Below are 13,111 nucleotides of genomic sequence, written 5' to 3'. Positions count from 1 at the left end.
AAAATTTCACCTGCAATGTCTATATAGTAATGACTTATGTCAAAGTAAACTGCCACTCTGGATATTTTGACTGCAGCAAGACATGGAAGGAAACGCCTACACTATTCTTAGCATCTTACACCATTTTAATTGCTGTGACAATGAGCGTTTGGTTATAGAGCGACAGATGTGACCCACCATAGTATGTTGGCATTTTGGAGCTGGATTTAGAGGTTTGTTGAGGTTAAGATTCTTAGCTGCCTTTAAGTCCTGTGGCTGTTTCCCTGAAAAAATCAGTTTCACCTCACACACATAAGCGGAAGGTTTAAGGCAGATTGGAATGATGTAAGGATGGTGTTAGTAATCTATCAATCGGTGTCGAGCGAACACGCGATTACACAAATATTGCTCGGAATATATATATATATAATATATATATATTTTATATATATTATATATATATAATATATTATATATAATATATTATATCTAACAAAGGATGGGACAAAATCATACAAAAGTTACAACAAAAGCCAAGAGGCTTACACATTTTGGAGAAAATTCGTTAAAATGTTTGAACTGAAAACATCGAGGAGGGTTAAGTTTACAGCTGTCAAACCTAAGGCGATTTCGTGGGGAATAGTGTGACACAATGATTAGCTCGCCAAGATGACGTGCTGAGAAGTTAATGGTGTGCTCTTCTTTTTGTTAAAGCAGTTTTGTCACCATATGTAACCACTGTGTTTAATCCTCCGCTAATGTGTCCTTGTGGGCCATCATTGCTTTAAGGCGGCCATCTGACCTGCCATAGCTTATAATGCTCTTACTCTGATCAAACCTCTGAAGCCGGGATTATAACGCCATCGAGGGTCATCGCTGTGAACCACAGGCAAAAAGTGTTATCCCGCCTGACACCCAGCGCTTACAGCAAACACAGTGCTGACTAGGTTTTGTGAGAAGGTCAATTAGTAACCCCACTGAACTGATTAAGCAGTGTGTGGCCGGGGATCAAGTTGACGTGGCTGAGCATCGACAAATTAAATTTTTCCAGTTAGGGTCAAGATTAGTGTCAGCTATGGTTCCTGTGCCGCATCTAGAATCATACCTCAAACGAGGTTTTTATGCAGTGGTGCCATGCTTTTTGCTGATAGATTGATGCAAAATAGAGCTGCAACGATTAATCGATTAGATATCTATCTATTAAATTAATCACCAACTATTTTGTTAATCGATTAATCAGTTTGAGTAATTGTTTAAGGAAAAAAAATCTCTGATTCCAGCTTCTTAAATGTGAATATTTTCTGGTTTCTTTACTCCTCTATGACAGTAAACTGAATATCTTTGAGTTGCGAACAAAACAAGACATTTACAGATGTCGTCTTGGGCTTTGGGAAAAACTGATCAATATTTTTCACCATTTTCTGACATTTTATAGACCAAACAACTAATCGACAATGAAAATAATCATTAGTTGCACCCCTAATGCAAACACATAATGAATACAAAAGCTAAACTAGAGACCATGTTGCATTGGGATCACACCAGCCGCAACGCCAAATCGCACCCAATTCCTACCCTAATACGTCCGGCGCCCTTGCTCGGACCACTCCCGTCTTTGAACTCGGTCTTCATTTTGATCTCAACTACACACCTGAAAAGTTTTGTGACTGCATCTTGCACGATTGCAATGCTATCATGGTGACAAAATCTGTCCACACACAGACAGAAATATAAACACCTGGCAAATTACTCAAAACCGCCTCTGTGGTAGTTCTCGCTACAGTAGGTGTCTCTAAGAACACATTTTGCCATGATGACTAATACAGACTCACAAGATGGAAACAATACCAACGTCACTGTCGCGGTTGGTAAATATACAGTAGTATGCTGTCTTTATTCACTTCAAGTGCAACAAAATTAAGTTTGCAACTCTAGAGGCCCTATTTTCATGGCAGCGCACCGACCATTTGGTATTTTCCTGTCCTTGAAATTCGATTGATTCACAGTGAGATGCCCAAACAGGCCATGATCCGCCCAAGAACTATCGGTTTGCACTTGTCGCTGCGATTTGAATAGGGGCCTTAGTCTTAAAGGAAAAGAAAAAAAGGGAGTATACAGAAATTTCTTAAAATATAAATTGCACATAGCCTATCTGAATGAAAAAAAAAATCTGAATGAAAATGTGAGCAAAAAAAAATCTGGCAAGAAACAGACAAATCACATAGTCAACTATAAAGCAAGGAATCTCTGTCTGTCTGTATGTCCTTTGCATATCTCGACAACCGTTCATCCGATCTACTTCACATTTGGCCGGTGTATTGCTGGGGACCCAAAGGGGTGCTCTGATCATGTTTGGTACAATTTGGACATGCGACACGTTTAATATTAATAAACAAACACAGCGCTCTATGCAGCAGCGAGGGCCGGGCTTCAGGGCTCTATCTACTGAGTCCAGCATGTCGTCCACAGCGGGCCTGACTTACATTCACTCCACTTCCTTTTGCTGCTGGATGTTGGACAAAGCTAATGTCACATGGGTGCTGGATATTCTAACATTACATGGATGCTGAATAAAACATTACAACCGGACTCTTCTTCACTTCCCTGGAGTCAACACGAGCAGTTTTTCCATCGTGAGGAAGACTGTATTTCCCCGGCGTATGACTTGATACTAACTTATAACACTAAAAGCCTAACGTTACCTCCAGCAAAATACCTCCGCTAATTAAATCCATGTTTTACTTTATAACCGCAATAGTTATATCAAAACAAGTGACTAATACACCTATTTGGAAATTACCTCTGCTTAGTGTATTTCACCAATGTTTCTGACCACGAGAAACAGGGTGTATTTTTTTACAACGGAGTATTAGGACCACATTGAGGAAAAAAAAAATCTGAGATTTCGAGAATAAAGTCATAATATTTCAAGAAAAAAAAGTCGCAATATTAAGAGAATAAAGTCATAACTTTACAAGAAAGAAACATTTTATTATTACGAGAATAAAGACATAACTTTACGAGAAAAAAGAGGTCCTAGGTTCGTGTGGTTATTTCTTTGGAATAAATGCAGTTTCTTACACAATCTTTTCAAGGTCCTGATGCTTATGATAATGTGGTGCTGATGTGCCAAGTATTTCTTTATTTGTGAAGAAATACTTGGCAAATAAAGACATCTAGTATAACATCTTGTGAAGTTATACTAAAGTATAACTTCACAAGATGTTCCACATTTCTCATTTTCACACAGGCGGCACGCTGCTCTATTTCCCCTCTAAAATAACACGTAAAATTGCTACTTTATAATATTATGACTTTATTCTCATAATACCACAACTTTTTTCTCATAAACTTATGACTTTATTCTCATAATACAACTTTTTTTTCTCGTAAATGTATTACTTTATTCTCGTAATATTATGACTTTATTCTCAAAATCTCAGATTTATTTTTTTTTTCCTCAATGTGGCCCTAATACTCTGTCCAGAGTGTATTTCACTGATGTCTCTAACCGCGACTTGGGTGTGTGACGCTATGCCATGGCAGGTGTATTGCTCAGACCCCAAGGAAATGCAGTGTCGAGTGTATGAGCAGCTCTCGAGCAAACCACAGGCCAAGCATTCAGCCCGTTCTGAACAGGCATGTTTTCGGGTACTAGTCACTCTAATCCTTAAAAGCCTTTTTTTGGTAAATGCTTGCACAAAGGAACTCATTTGATAAGACAGGAGTGTCTGTTCTTCCTTGCTACTGCTGTTTGTCCTTTACTGTTTTTGTTCATGCCAAATCTGGGTATATGTGCAGAAACACACACGGATGCTCACAGATGCAAAAACACAGAGGGGAGATGTGAAAAGAAACAGTTGACTCATCTCATTCCTAATTCCCTGCTGGCAATGGAGGCAGCTCTCAAGTCACTGAATTTGTGTTGCTAGAAATGTGTTGTCTTTTCAGTTTGGATTAAGGTGAGGGTGAAGTCAGGAGGACGTGCTGGAGCCTGGGAGCTGTCCAACGCCTCCTCTGTCACTGCCAGCACGCATCTGCAGCTTTTAACGGCAACACTTTCACATACTCAACACATCGGCCAGCAAAGGAAAGCAGATTCCAGCTGCACAGAGCCAAACAACACGTATACACAAACACACACACACACACACATACACACACACACACAACTCCGGCTAACCTGTAAAGACTATCACGCTGTTGACATTGGCACAGCCTTTTGCAGAGTAGCCCAAGAGTTGGTGACAGGGTGCGACTGAATAGGAACTGCAGTCCGGTGCCACCGTGCCTTCACGCACGATCTTAGCACACTGGTAGATAATACTAGATGACAAGGACAGTGGATTGTGTATGTTTGCATAAAAATGCTTTTGGTGACAATTAGGTTTCCCACTATTGCATGGAGATTACACTGAAAAAGGCGTTACTGCTTGTGTACTAGGACCTGTGTATTGAAGCGACATAAATGTATCTGATATACATATAGGTAACACTTAGGTAAATATTAGGGTAATTTGGCAGTAATTTCAAAGAAATTTCAAATAGGTTACCTGCTAATTATCACCTAATGTGGACCTGTAAAATGAAGCGTGAGCGAAAACAATTAAAAAAAGTATTATATCACAATATACAGTAGCCTATACCATAAGCAAACATGATATTATCTATTTTGTCCATTCCTTGACATCATGAAATTATTATCACTACATTAAACAGTATTAAAGAGTCTCATCAGTCTAGAACAGGCGGCAACCTCTGATTCTGAAAAGTGAAGCCAATGCTGAAGTGCCTTAAACTTGCATTCTTTGTAATAGCCAGCAGGGGGCGACTCCTCTGGTTGCAAAAAGAAGTCCGATTGTATAGAAATTGAAGAAAATGAGCCTACTTATCACTTGATTTATTACCTCAGTAAACATTGTAAACATGAGTTTATGGTCTCAATGACTAGTTTCAAGTCTTCTTCAATACAGCATGATGTTCATTTAGTAAATTATGGTCCCATTTAGAGTCAAATAGACCATAAAGCAGGGTTTGCTTTAGGGTGTGGATACCTTGCTATTGACAGGTCGCTACCACAGCGTTGTCCGGTCTGGATGTTGTCTGTGTTTTCTTCTTAGAACTTTAACCCTTTCACAGTGTGGATTCCTGAGAAGCTCATTGGACTAGGTCTGAGCAGCAACAAGGTAATTTAACAGGAGTTTGACAGACGTGACAAAATCAGATTGAATTGCGGAGAGCAAGATGCTGAAAAGTAATCTTCCTCTTTGAACTTTCACCAAACTATGTATTAAATCTACTGCATTTTAAAAGTACACCCTTGAGTGCTTTGTGATAAAGTCAAACAAAAATAAAATGTTGTTTTTGCCAGTGTGTTTTGGCTGTACATTACATCCTCAAAGGATGACCGAGTAGAAATAGTTTTTCTCGTGAATCTCAAGATAATCTTGTTGGGAGAATGCAAGGTCGCCAATGGTCAATCCCCGGAGCGCAAATGCAGACTGAATCACGGAACAAATTTAAGAAGGGTCATCACATGACAGATATTCGGTCTGACAAGACACAAATCATCTGACGCAACACTTACAACTCATAACTGAAAAGTTTATCAGCCCAATTCACAATCAAACACGAACAAATAGGCTATTCACAATCTCAGACTTGAGGACAACAACTCAACTCTGAAGTCTTTTCAGGTCACTGAGCTCTTCATCCTGTAATAGACCAGGAGCACATCAATTTAGCCGCCTGTGTTTGCGATCTCATTGCATCCCAGTCCGAATGCTTGGCTCAGCTTTTTCTATCCCACCAGCCCTAATCTCGCAACCCATTGTAATTAGCTTCGATTAGCCTCTGATGGGACTTGGCAAAGCTGTGGGAAACACTTAGATGAAGTCATTAGCAATAATGCATGAATCATTTATTCATTATTACAAGACTACTTTTACACAATAGAATGAACACAGTGTAATTAGCAGAAATGTAATTAAAAATATTCATAAATATGTCTTAATGAAACTAAGAATTGTGTTTTTGTTAGCTTAGAATGAACCCTTCATATCTACTGTACATAGGGAGTGGGTCCTGAGTCTGCCATGTTGCTCTGCCATGTTTCTACAGTAGCCCAGAATGAACAAACCAAACACTGGCTCTAGAGAAAGCCTTTCACGTTTTTACGTTACCTGAATGCCACCGTAGTTCTCCGACACGCTTGTGAAACTGTGGTAACGTGAGCTGCTGAGTGCAAAACTGTGGTACCGCCAGCCTCCGTCTGACTTCTGTTACTCCTAAAGTAGTGTTATTATGGTAAGGATGGACTCTGAGCAAGCGTTACCATGGTTTTGCCCTCGGCGGCTCACATTTTCGTGAGAGGGAGGAGTGAACGAAGGGTTACCCAGTTGGTTGCAATCTGCAACCACGTCACTAGATGTCGCCAAATCCTACACACTGTACCTTTAAGAACACTTAATTAATTAGATCTTAATAATTTGTTCCTTTGCGTTGTAAATGCATATAGGATTATTTTGTGGGGAGTTGGTTGTGATTTTTTTGCATCTAAACCCATACAGCCTATATTGCTGCAGTCCTTCAGCCTGTCATTGGCACTTCACCAATTTCTCAGTAACATCTGCACTGCTAACACCATTACCCAGCCAACAGGTGAAAAGCAAACACACATGCGCTAACACACGCATACAGCCATGCAAGCAACGATGTCAAGCTTAATAAACATTACAATGGGTATGCCAGCAAGGGGGATTAGCTAATTAACTGTTCTGTTAAATTGAAATTCAAGGAAAGACTAGATTTTTCCAAGAGCAGGGCTCGGTGGGTGGCCCAGGGTAGTGCGGGTCACCCCATGTGCTATCCCAGAATTCTTTAGCACAACTGACCAATTCATTGGACACACACTCACTGGGGAGTAACCTTAGTTACACCATACCAACGTAGTTTATTTGTGTGGTCACGGGCTCACAGTGGTTCGGCTTTGGTAAGATAAGAAAGACAGGAGGGGAGACTCATATAGACCTGGATCCAGGTCAAAACTGTCAAAAACGGCACAGCAACCAATTACATTCCAAAGTCACAAGTAAAACGTGCTATTCGATTCTCTAATTTGCCGGCAGTGATTCTGCTGCACGCTGCAACTCGCAACACAACAATAGAGCACTTTTTGTACCATGTGATGTTATTTATAAAGTCTAATATAGATTTTTTTTCCGCCTTTGATTTCATTTCCTTCCCTGATTTCATTATTCTGACCATGCCCGCGGCATGCCTCTACTCGTCACATACTCACGCTTTGTCGGACCCCTCGGCATCTCTTTTCAGTCGTAGTAAACACATTCTTAATGTTATGAATTAAACAAAACCCTTCCTTAGGTTTGGCAACACAACATCATAGATAGATAGATAGATAGATAGATAGATAGATAGATAGATAGATAGATAGATAGATAGATAGATAGATAGATAGATAGATAGATAGATAGATAGATAGATAGATAGATAGATAGATAGATAGATAGATAGATAGATAGATAGATGAGGAGTGAAAATGGCGTGCACAGCGAACAATGTGGTGCTGTTCCAGGCAATCATCATTAAGAATTTAGTTATTGATGCAAAACATTACTGCAACAAGTAATGTTCTACAATCACTTGAAATGAAACACACCCCTAACAAATCATTATTCTCACTGAGGGTTGGAAGCTTCGTTGTCCATGCAGTAGCAGCTTATACATTGCTATTTCTATATGTCAGCTGGCCAGGTCTCTCAATGATAACCCAGTTGTAACTCTTTGTATTTTCACAAAAAAATAATGTGAGACACCAGGAAGGTTCAAAAGAATACACAGCAGTTGTGTGTTGCCAAACCTGTACAGCATAATCAGACACTGTTACATTGTAGCTTTTCTCTGTAAAGTGAGCTGCAGTGCCACGCAGCTACACAGACTGTCATGTAATATTGAGTACTGTGGAGCCCTCTTGTCCTCTCAGGTCCCATCCACCACTGTCACATGCCCTCAGGCATGGAGGCAGCCTTATTTGGCTATGAAAGGTCCCTTAGTAGACACTTTGGGCCCTCGTACTGCTACCAGGGGTTCCAAAAGAACTGAAAGACGACGCTCCAAAAAGACTTTCAGGTGAGGCAGAGTAGAGATGCGTTAAAAAGGCAGCTGTACAAAAGCCTTCTGCTGGCTGTCTCTGTCTCTCTGATGGGATTTCTGACGTTTCGGATACCAGGAAATGCACAGGAGTTGCAGGCTTAGAGAGACATGATGTAGTAAATGATTTAATAGCAAATCTGATGCAGCAAAGCAACCGGAGAGATGCGGCATCCCACAGGATAAAGGTCTAAACCTTTGTAATGAATAATGTCCTCAGTCAGACATGACCTGTTTTATTCTCTTCTTCTTTTTAACATGTTTTTGTCCCAATGAGTATCATGGCCTTAAAACAGTTCATCCAAAGTACAAGCCAATATTTCAATATTTAATATGTCCAACTATCTGTATATTGCATGCATAAATACTCTAAACAGGTTTTATCGTGAGAAGGTTAGACATTCTATGATAGTTACTCTATAAGACTGGTTCCAAACCTGAGGGTCACGACCCCCACTAGGGGTCACCAAAGCTATAACGGGGGGTTGGGTTAGGGGTCTTGATTTTAAGGGGTGTAAGACAACTTTTTTAACTTTTAAAAAAAGACTCGGTCAAAACCGAGTATATGTCTGGACCGTGTAAGGTCAGTCTGTGATTTTGGGGCTAAATTGTCACACAAATAGTCAGTGGTCATGTCTATAATGTTAAATCCAGTAATGGTACATGTTCACAGCCTCTTTCCACACTTCCCATTGTCTATGTAAGCAGCCGTTGGCCACTCCTCATTTGCATAAAGTTGAGGTCTAGGCAACCGGCGCGACTCGCCGCCTCCAGAAACTCCCTAGAAACTTTTAAACTAACCGTTGTCGACTGAAAAATAAAGACAAATGCATGGCTTATTTCTCGCATAAAATGTTTTCAGAAACACATTTCGATGAACTATTTCTGTGATATAAGAGAAGAAAGTTTCCAAACGAGTCGCCATGTTGGTTTTGGTTTGAAATCTGGGAGCAGCAGCCCACGAGCAATGAACGTATATTGATACTCTTTGCCATGAGGGAAAGCGTTCATCCAATTAGATGCCTAGTGCCTTGTGTCTAGTGGCAGCCCATCAAGCGTACCATGCTGGGAAGCGAGGCAATCACTTGCGAAGGTGAGTGGAACCACTGCACCCCTGTGAAGATGTAAACAAAGGACTGTTACCGCCTTTTCATTTTGAAAGAGCAATGGCCAATGAGGAACCTCCAACACTTAACGGGCAATGAGGAAACTCCAACACTCAACGGCCAATGAGGAAACTCAAACACTCAACAGCCAATGAGGAAACTCCAACACTCAACAGCCAGTGAGGAAACTCCCAACACTCAATGGCCAATGAGAAAACTCCAACACTCAACGGCCAATGAGGAAACAGGATAAGTGCACGGTGAGGACCTAAAGACAAACTTCCTGCAGTTATTGTATTGGGTTAATTGTACAGTTCATCAGTTGTTCTGTACCGTTATTGTTATGCATTGAATATAATATGAAATATCCATAAAATATGTCACTTAGATGGGAGTCATCAGTTTACTCAATGATAGAAAAGGTGTCCCTAAGGAAAAAGGTTAGGAACTACTGCTCTATATGACAGAAGCAAGTGAATCACATCTATGTGGTCCTGACAAAGCTTTCTTTATTATATATTGATCTAAGATCAAAATTAAATTGGCATTTAATGTATTACACTTGCAATTTAATGTTGATGTATTTGATTTAACATAAGAAGTGAGAAAGCCCTGTCATCTTGAATACTACTATAGCAAGAGCATGTACGCAAGAAGCTTTCAAAGTTGAGCCACATACATCAGTCAGTCCCTCTGAAAGCCTGCTAAATGAATTTGAAGTAAACACGTCTTCCTGTAAATCCAATAAATCTAAACAAACAAAGTTATAGTGGTGCGACGGTGCCTCAACAGGGAGTCAACTCTATTAAGCATTAGGCCTATTTCCAAAATAAGAAGTCTGTCTGCCATGCCATTGAGTCGTATGTTTAACTTGTTTAGGAAGCAAAAATATTTCCTAATTCCATTAAGTGAACAAAAGATGCTTTTTTCCAAAACCCATTGGACGTTTTGTTGCCAGTGCCACTTTGCACTGGGAGTTCACAAGGCTTTAAGATGGTTAGAATTGACATGGCGTCTCTTACAGTGTGTCTATTAGGCCCTGATTCAATTTGGGGCTATATATTTATAGTCCCCGCAGCAAGAACAATGACATGGCCCTCTCTTTATAATTAGTTGTGTCTCTGCGTCTCTGTCATTAGATTAAGTTGGAATCCCAGACGCTCAGAGTCTGCTCTTGAAACACCACCACAAATGGGTTAATGCAACCCAAAATTCATTACTACAACATTAGGTTTATCTCATAGACAACCCGTCTCTCTTTCTAAGAGGTCAGTTGATCCACACGCGAGCCATTCACACTAAATTGCATACAAATGCGTCTCGCTCTGTCTTTATCTCAACCTTTAAGTTAAAAGCTATCAAACCATTCCATTCATATCATTCACTGAACTCACATGAACCAACTCACTTAGTCTGCTGTGGTGTTCAGCAAAGCTAATGCTTGGATGAATTTGCTCAAATTCAATCTATCTTGGATCATTACACATATTTGCTAGAGTGACCGGAAAAAAGGGCCTACCTGTACGGTGGGATGCAATGCAATACATATATTGCAATAGACTTTATGGTCTATTTGACTCTAAATGGGACCATAATATACTAAATATCATGCTGAATTGAAGAAGACTTGAAACTAGCGATTGAGACCATAAACTCATGTTTACAATGTTTACTGAGGTAATAAATCAAGTGAGAAGTAGGGTCATTTTCCCAACTTTCCCATAGACAATCAGACTTATTTTTGCAACCAGAGGAGTCACCCCCTGCTGGCTGTTAGAAAAATTGCAAGTTTAAAGCACTTCCACATTGGCTTCACTTTTCAAACCAAGTTGCCCACTGCTTGTAGCACAGTCTTGCAGTTCCATCCGCAAGACTCCAGGGTCATTTTCTCAGACTTCTATACAATCAGACTTCTTTTTGCAACCAGAGGAGTCGCCCCCTGCTGGCTATAAGAAAGAATGCAAGTTTAAGGCACTTCCTCATTGGCTTCAACATCTAGCCTACTATCTTCTAACACTTGTTAATTAGCACAAAACATAAGCTGAGGAAGATGGTAATGTCATTAGTTTTGCGGGTAGCCTATTTGGTATTTGACAAATGAGTATCGGACACTGTTGGACAAAATAAAACTTAGACTTGATGTGGGTGTTAGATACAAAGTTAAGTTATCTTCAAAGTTATGACAATGCATACTTTTCTTGGCAATCCATCCAATAATTGGTGAGACATTTCTACAAATGTTAAACTCAGAGGGTAACTCTAGAGGGTAAGACACGGGTTCACCAAAGTCACAATTCATCCTCTGAGGAACATGAATGTCTCTGAAAAGATTGGCATGGATGGCAATCCATCCAGCATTTGTTGAGACGTACTGACCAACATTACCATCCATAAAGGCACACTGCTTGGCTAGAAATCCTACAATATAGTAAGAAAAGAAAGAACACATCTCTGTAACAGAGTGACACATCGCCTGCCCATTTCTATACATCCATTCTGCTCTTATTGTTAGCGTTCATCTCCTCTTTCACTCTGCCATTGAGCTAAATAGGTATAGCTCAAGTGATGTTTGTAAGGGGGGAGGTCGAGCGAGAGTAATATCAACCAGTCTGCATCCGTGTTAATGACCTTTTAGACAGGGCTGATAATACTGTGCTTCAAGCAGACTGGTGGCTTTCAGTCCTGTACAAAGGGTAAGTGTGTGCGCATGGCTATACAGTGTGCATGTGAAAACTAATGGGTCAGTTGCGTATGAAGCTAAGCTATCCAAGTTCACAGTACCCCGAGGCATTAAATCCATCTACTTTATCAAGAAGGTCTGTCAGAGATGATTAAAGTAGATTGCAGTACAGGCCAGGGAAGATACAAAGTGTCTCCTGATGTCTATGGGTCAATGACAACGTCAGTGCCTTCATTCGGGCATCAACTGCAATTGATTTGCAACCTAATGGTGGTACCTAATTGGCAACAAACAAGTTTAGCGCTAAGCTAGCCAACTGAACAATGGAAAATGGATGGTCTGAGTAAATTCTTTTCCTGACAAACATTAACCTGAAGTAGATGATTTCTCGTGCTGAGTTGCAGAGGACTTGCCATGGACTTGAAGTTTGACATGTGGTTCCATCCAAACCATAGACTGTATGCTATATAAGAAGTGGACGTAGTCACTGTGACGTCACCCATTGGTTTGTGGACTCGAAGCCTTGAGTTCGGCATTTTGGCTGTTGTCATCTTGGTTTTTGGCCGTCGCCATATTTTTTTTTGCAACCAGAAGCGACATGAGAGGGTGGAGCTAAGTACAACCGAACACTGAATAAGGCATTTTTAGGCAACCAAAAAGGAGGGTGGCTGGCGTCTCCCTTAGAGATAGGGTAAGAAGCTCAGTCATCCGTGAGGGACTCGGAGTAGAGTCCTTGCTCCTTTGCGTCGAAAGGAGCCAGTTGAGGTGGTTCGGGCATCTAGCACGGATGCCTCCTGGGCGCCTCCCTTGGGAGGTGTTCCAGGCACGACCAGCTGGGAGGAGACCACGGGGAAGACCCAGGACTAGGTGGAGAGATTATATCTCTACTCTGGCCTGGGAACGCCTCGGGATCCCCCAGTCAGAGCTGGTTAATGTGGCCCGGGAAAGGGAAGTTTGGGGTCCCCTGCTGGAGGTGTTGCCCCCGCGACCCGATCCCGGATAAGCAGTTGAAGAAGATGGATGGATGGAAAAAGGTTATAATTAACTTTCATGAACTGGTAACACACTGTGAAAGGGTTAAAGTTGTAAGACAAAAACACAGACAACACTCAGACCAGAAAACGCCGTGGTGGCAACATGTCAATCACAAGTTAGTCACGCCCTAAAGCATATCCTG

This window comes from Sebastes fasciatus, chromosome 16 (assembly GCF_043250625.1).
Source record: "Sebastes fasciatus isolate fSebFas1 chromosome 16, fSebFas1.pri, whole genome shotgun sequence".
Taxonomy (NCBI): domain Eukaryota; kingdom Metazoa; phylum Chordata; class Actinopteri; order Perciformes; family Sebastidae; genus Sebastes; species Sebastes fasciatus.
This window is presented reverse-complemented; position numbering follows the sequence as displayed.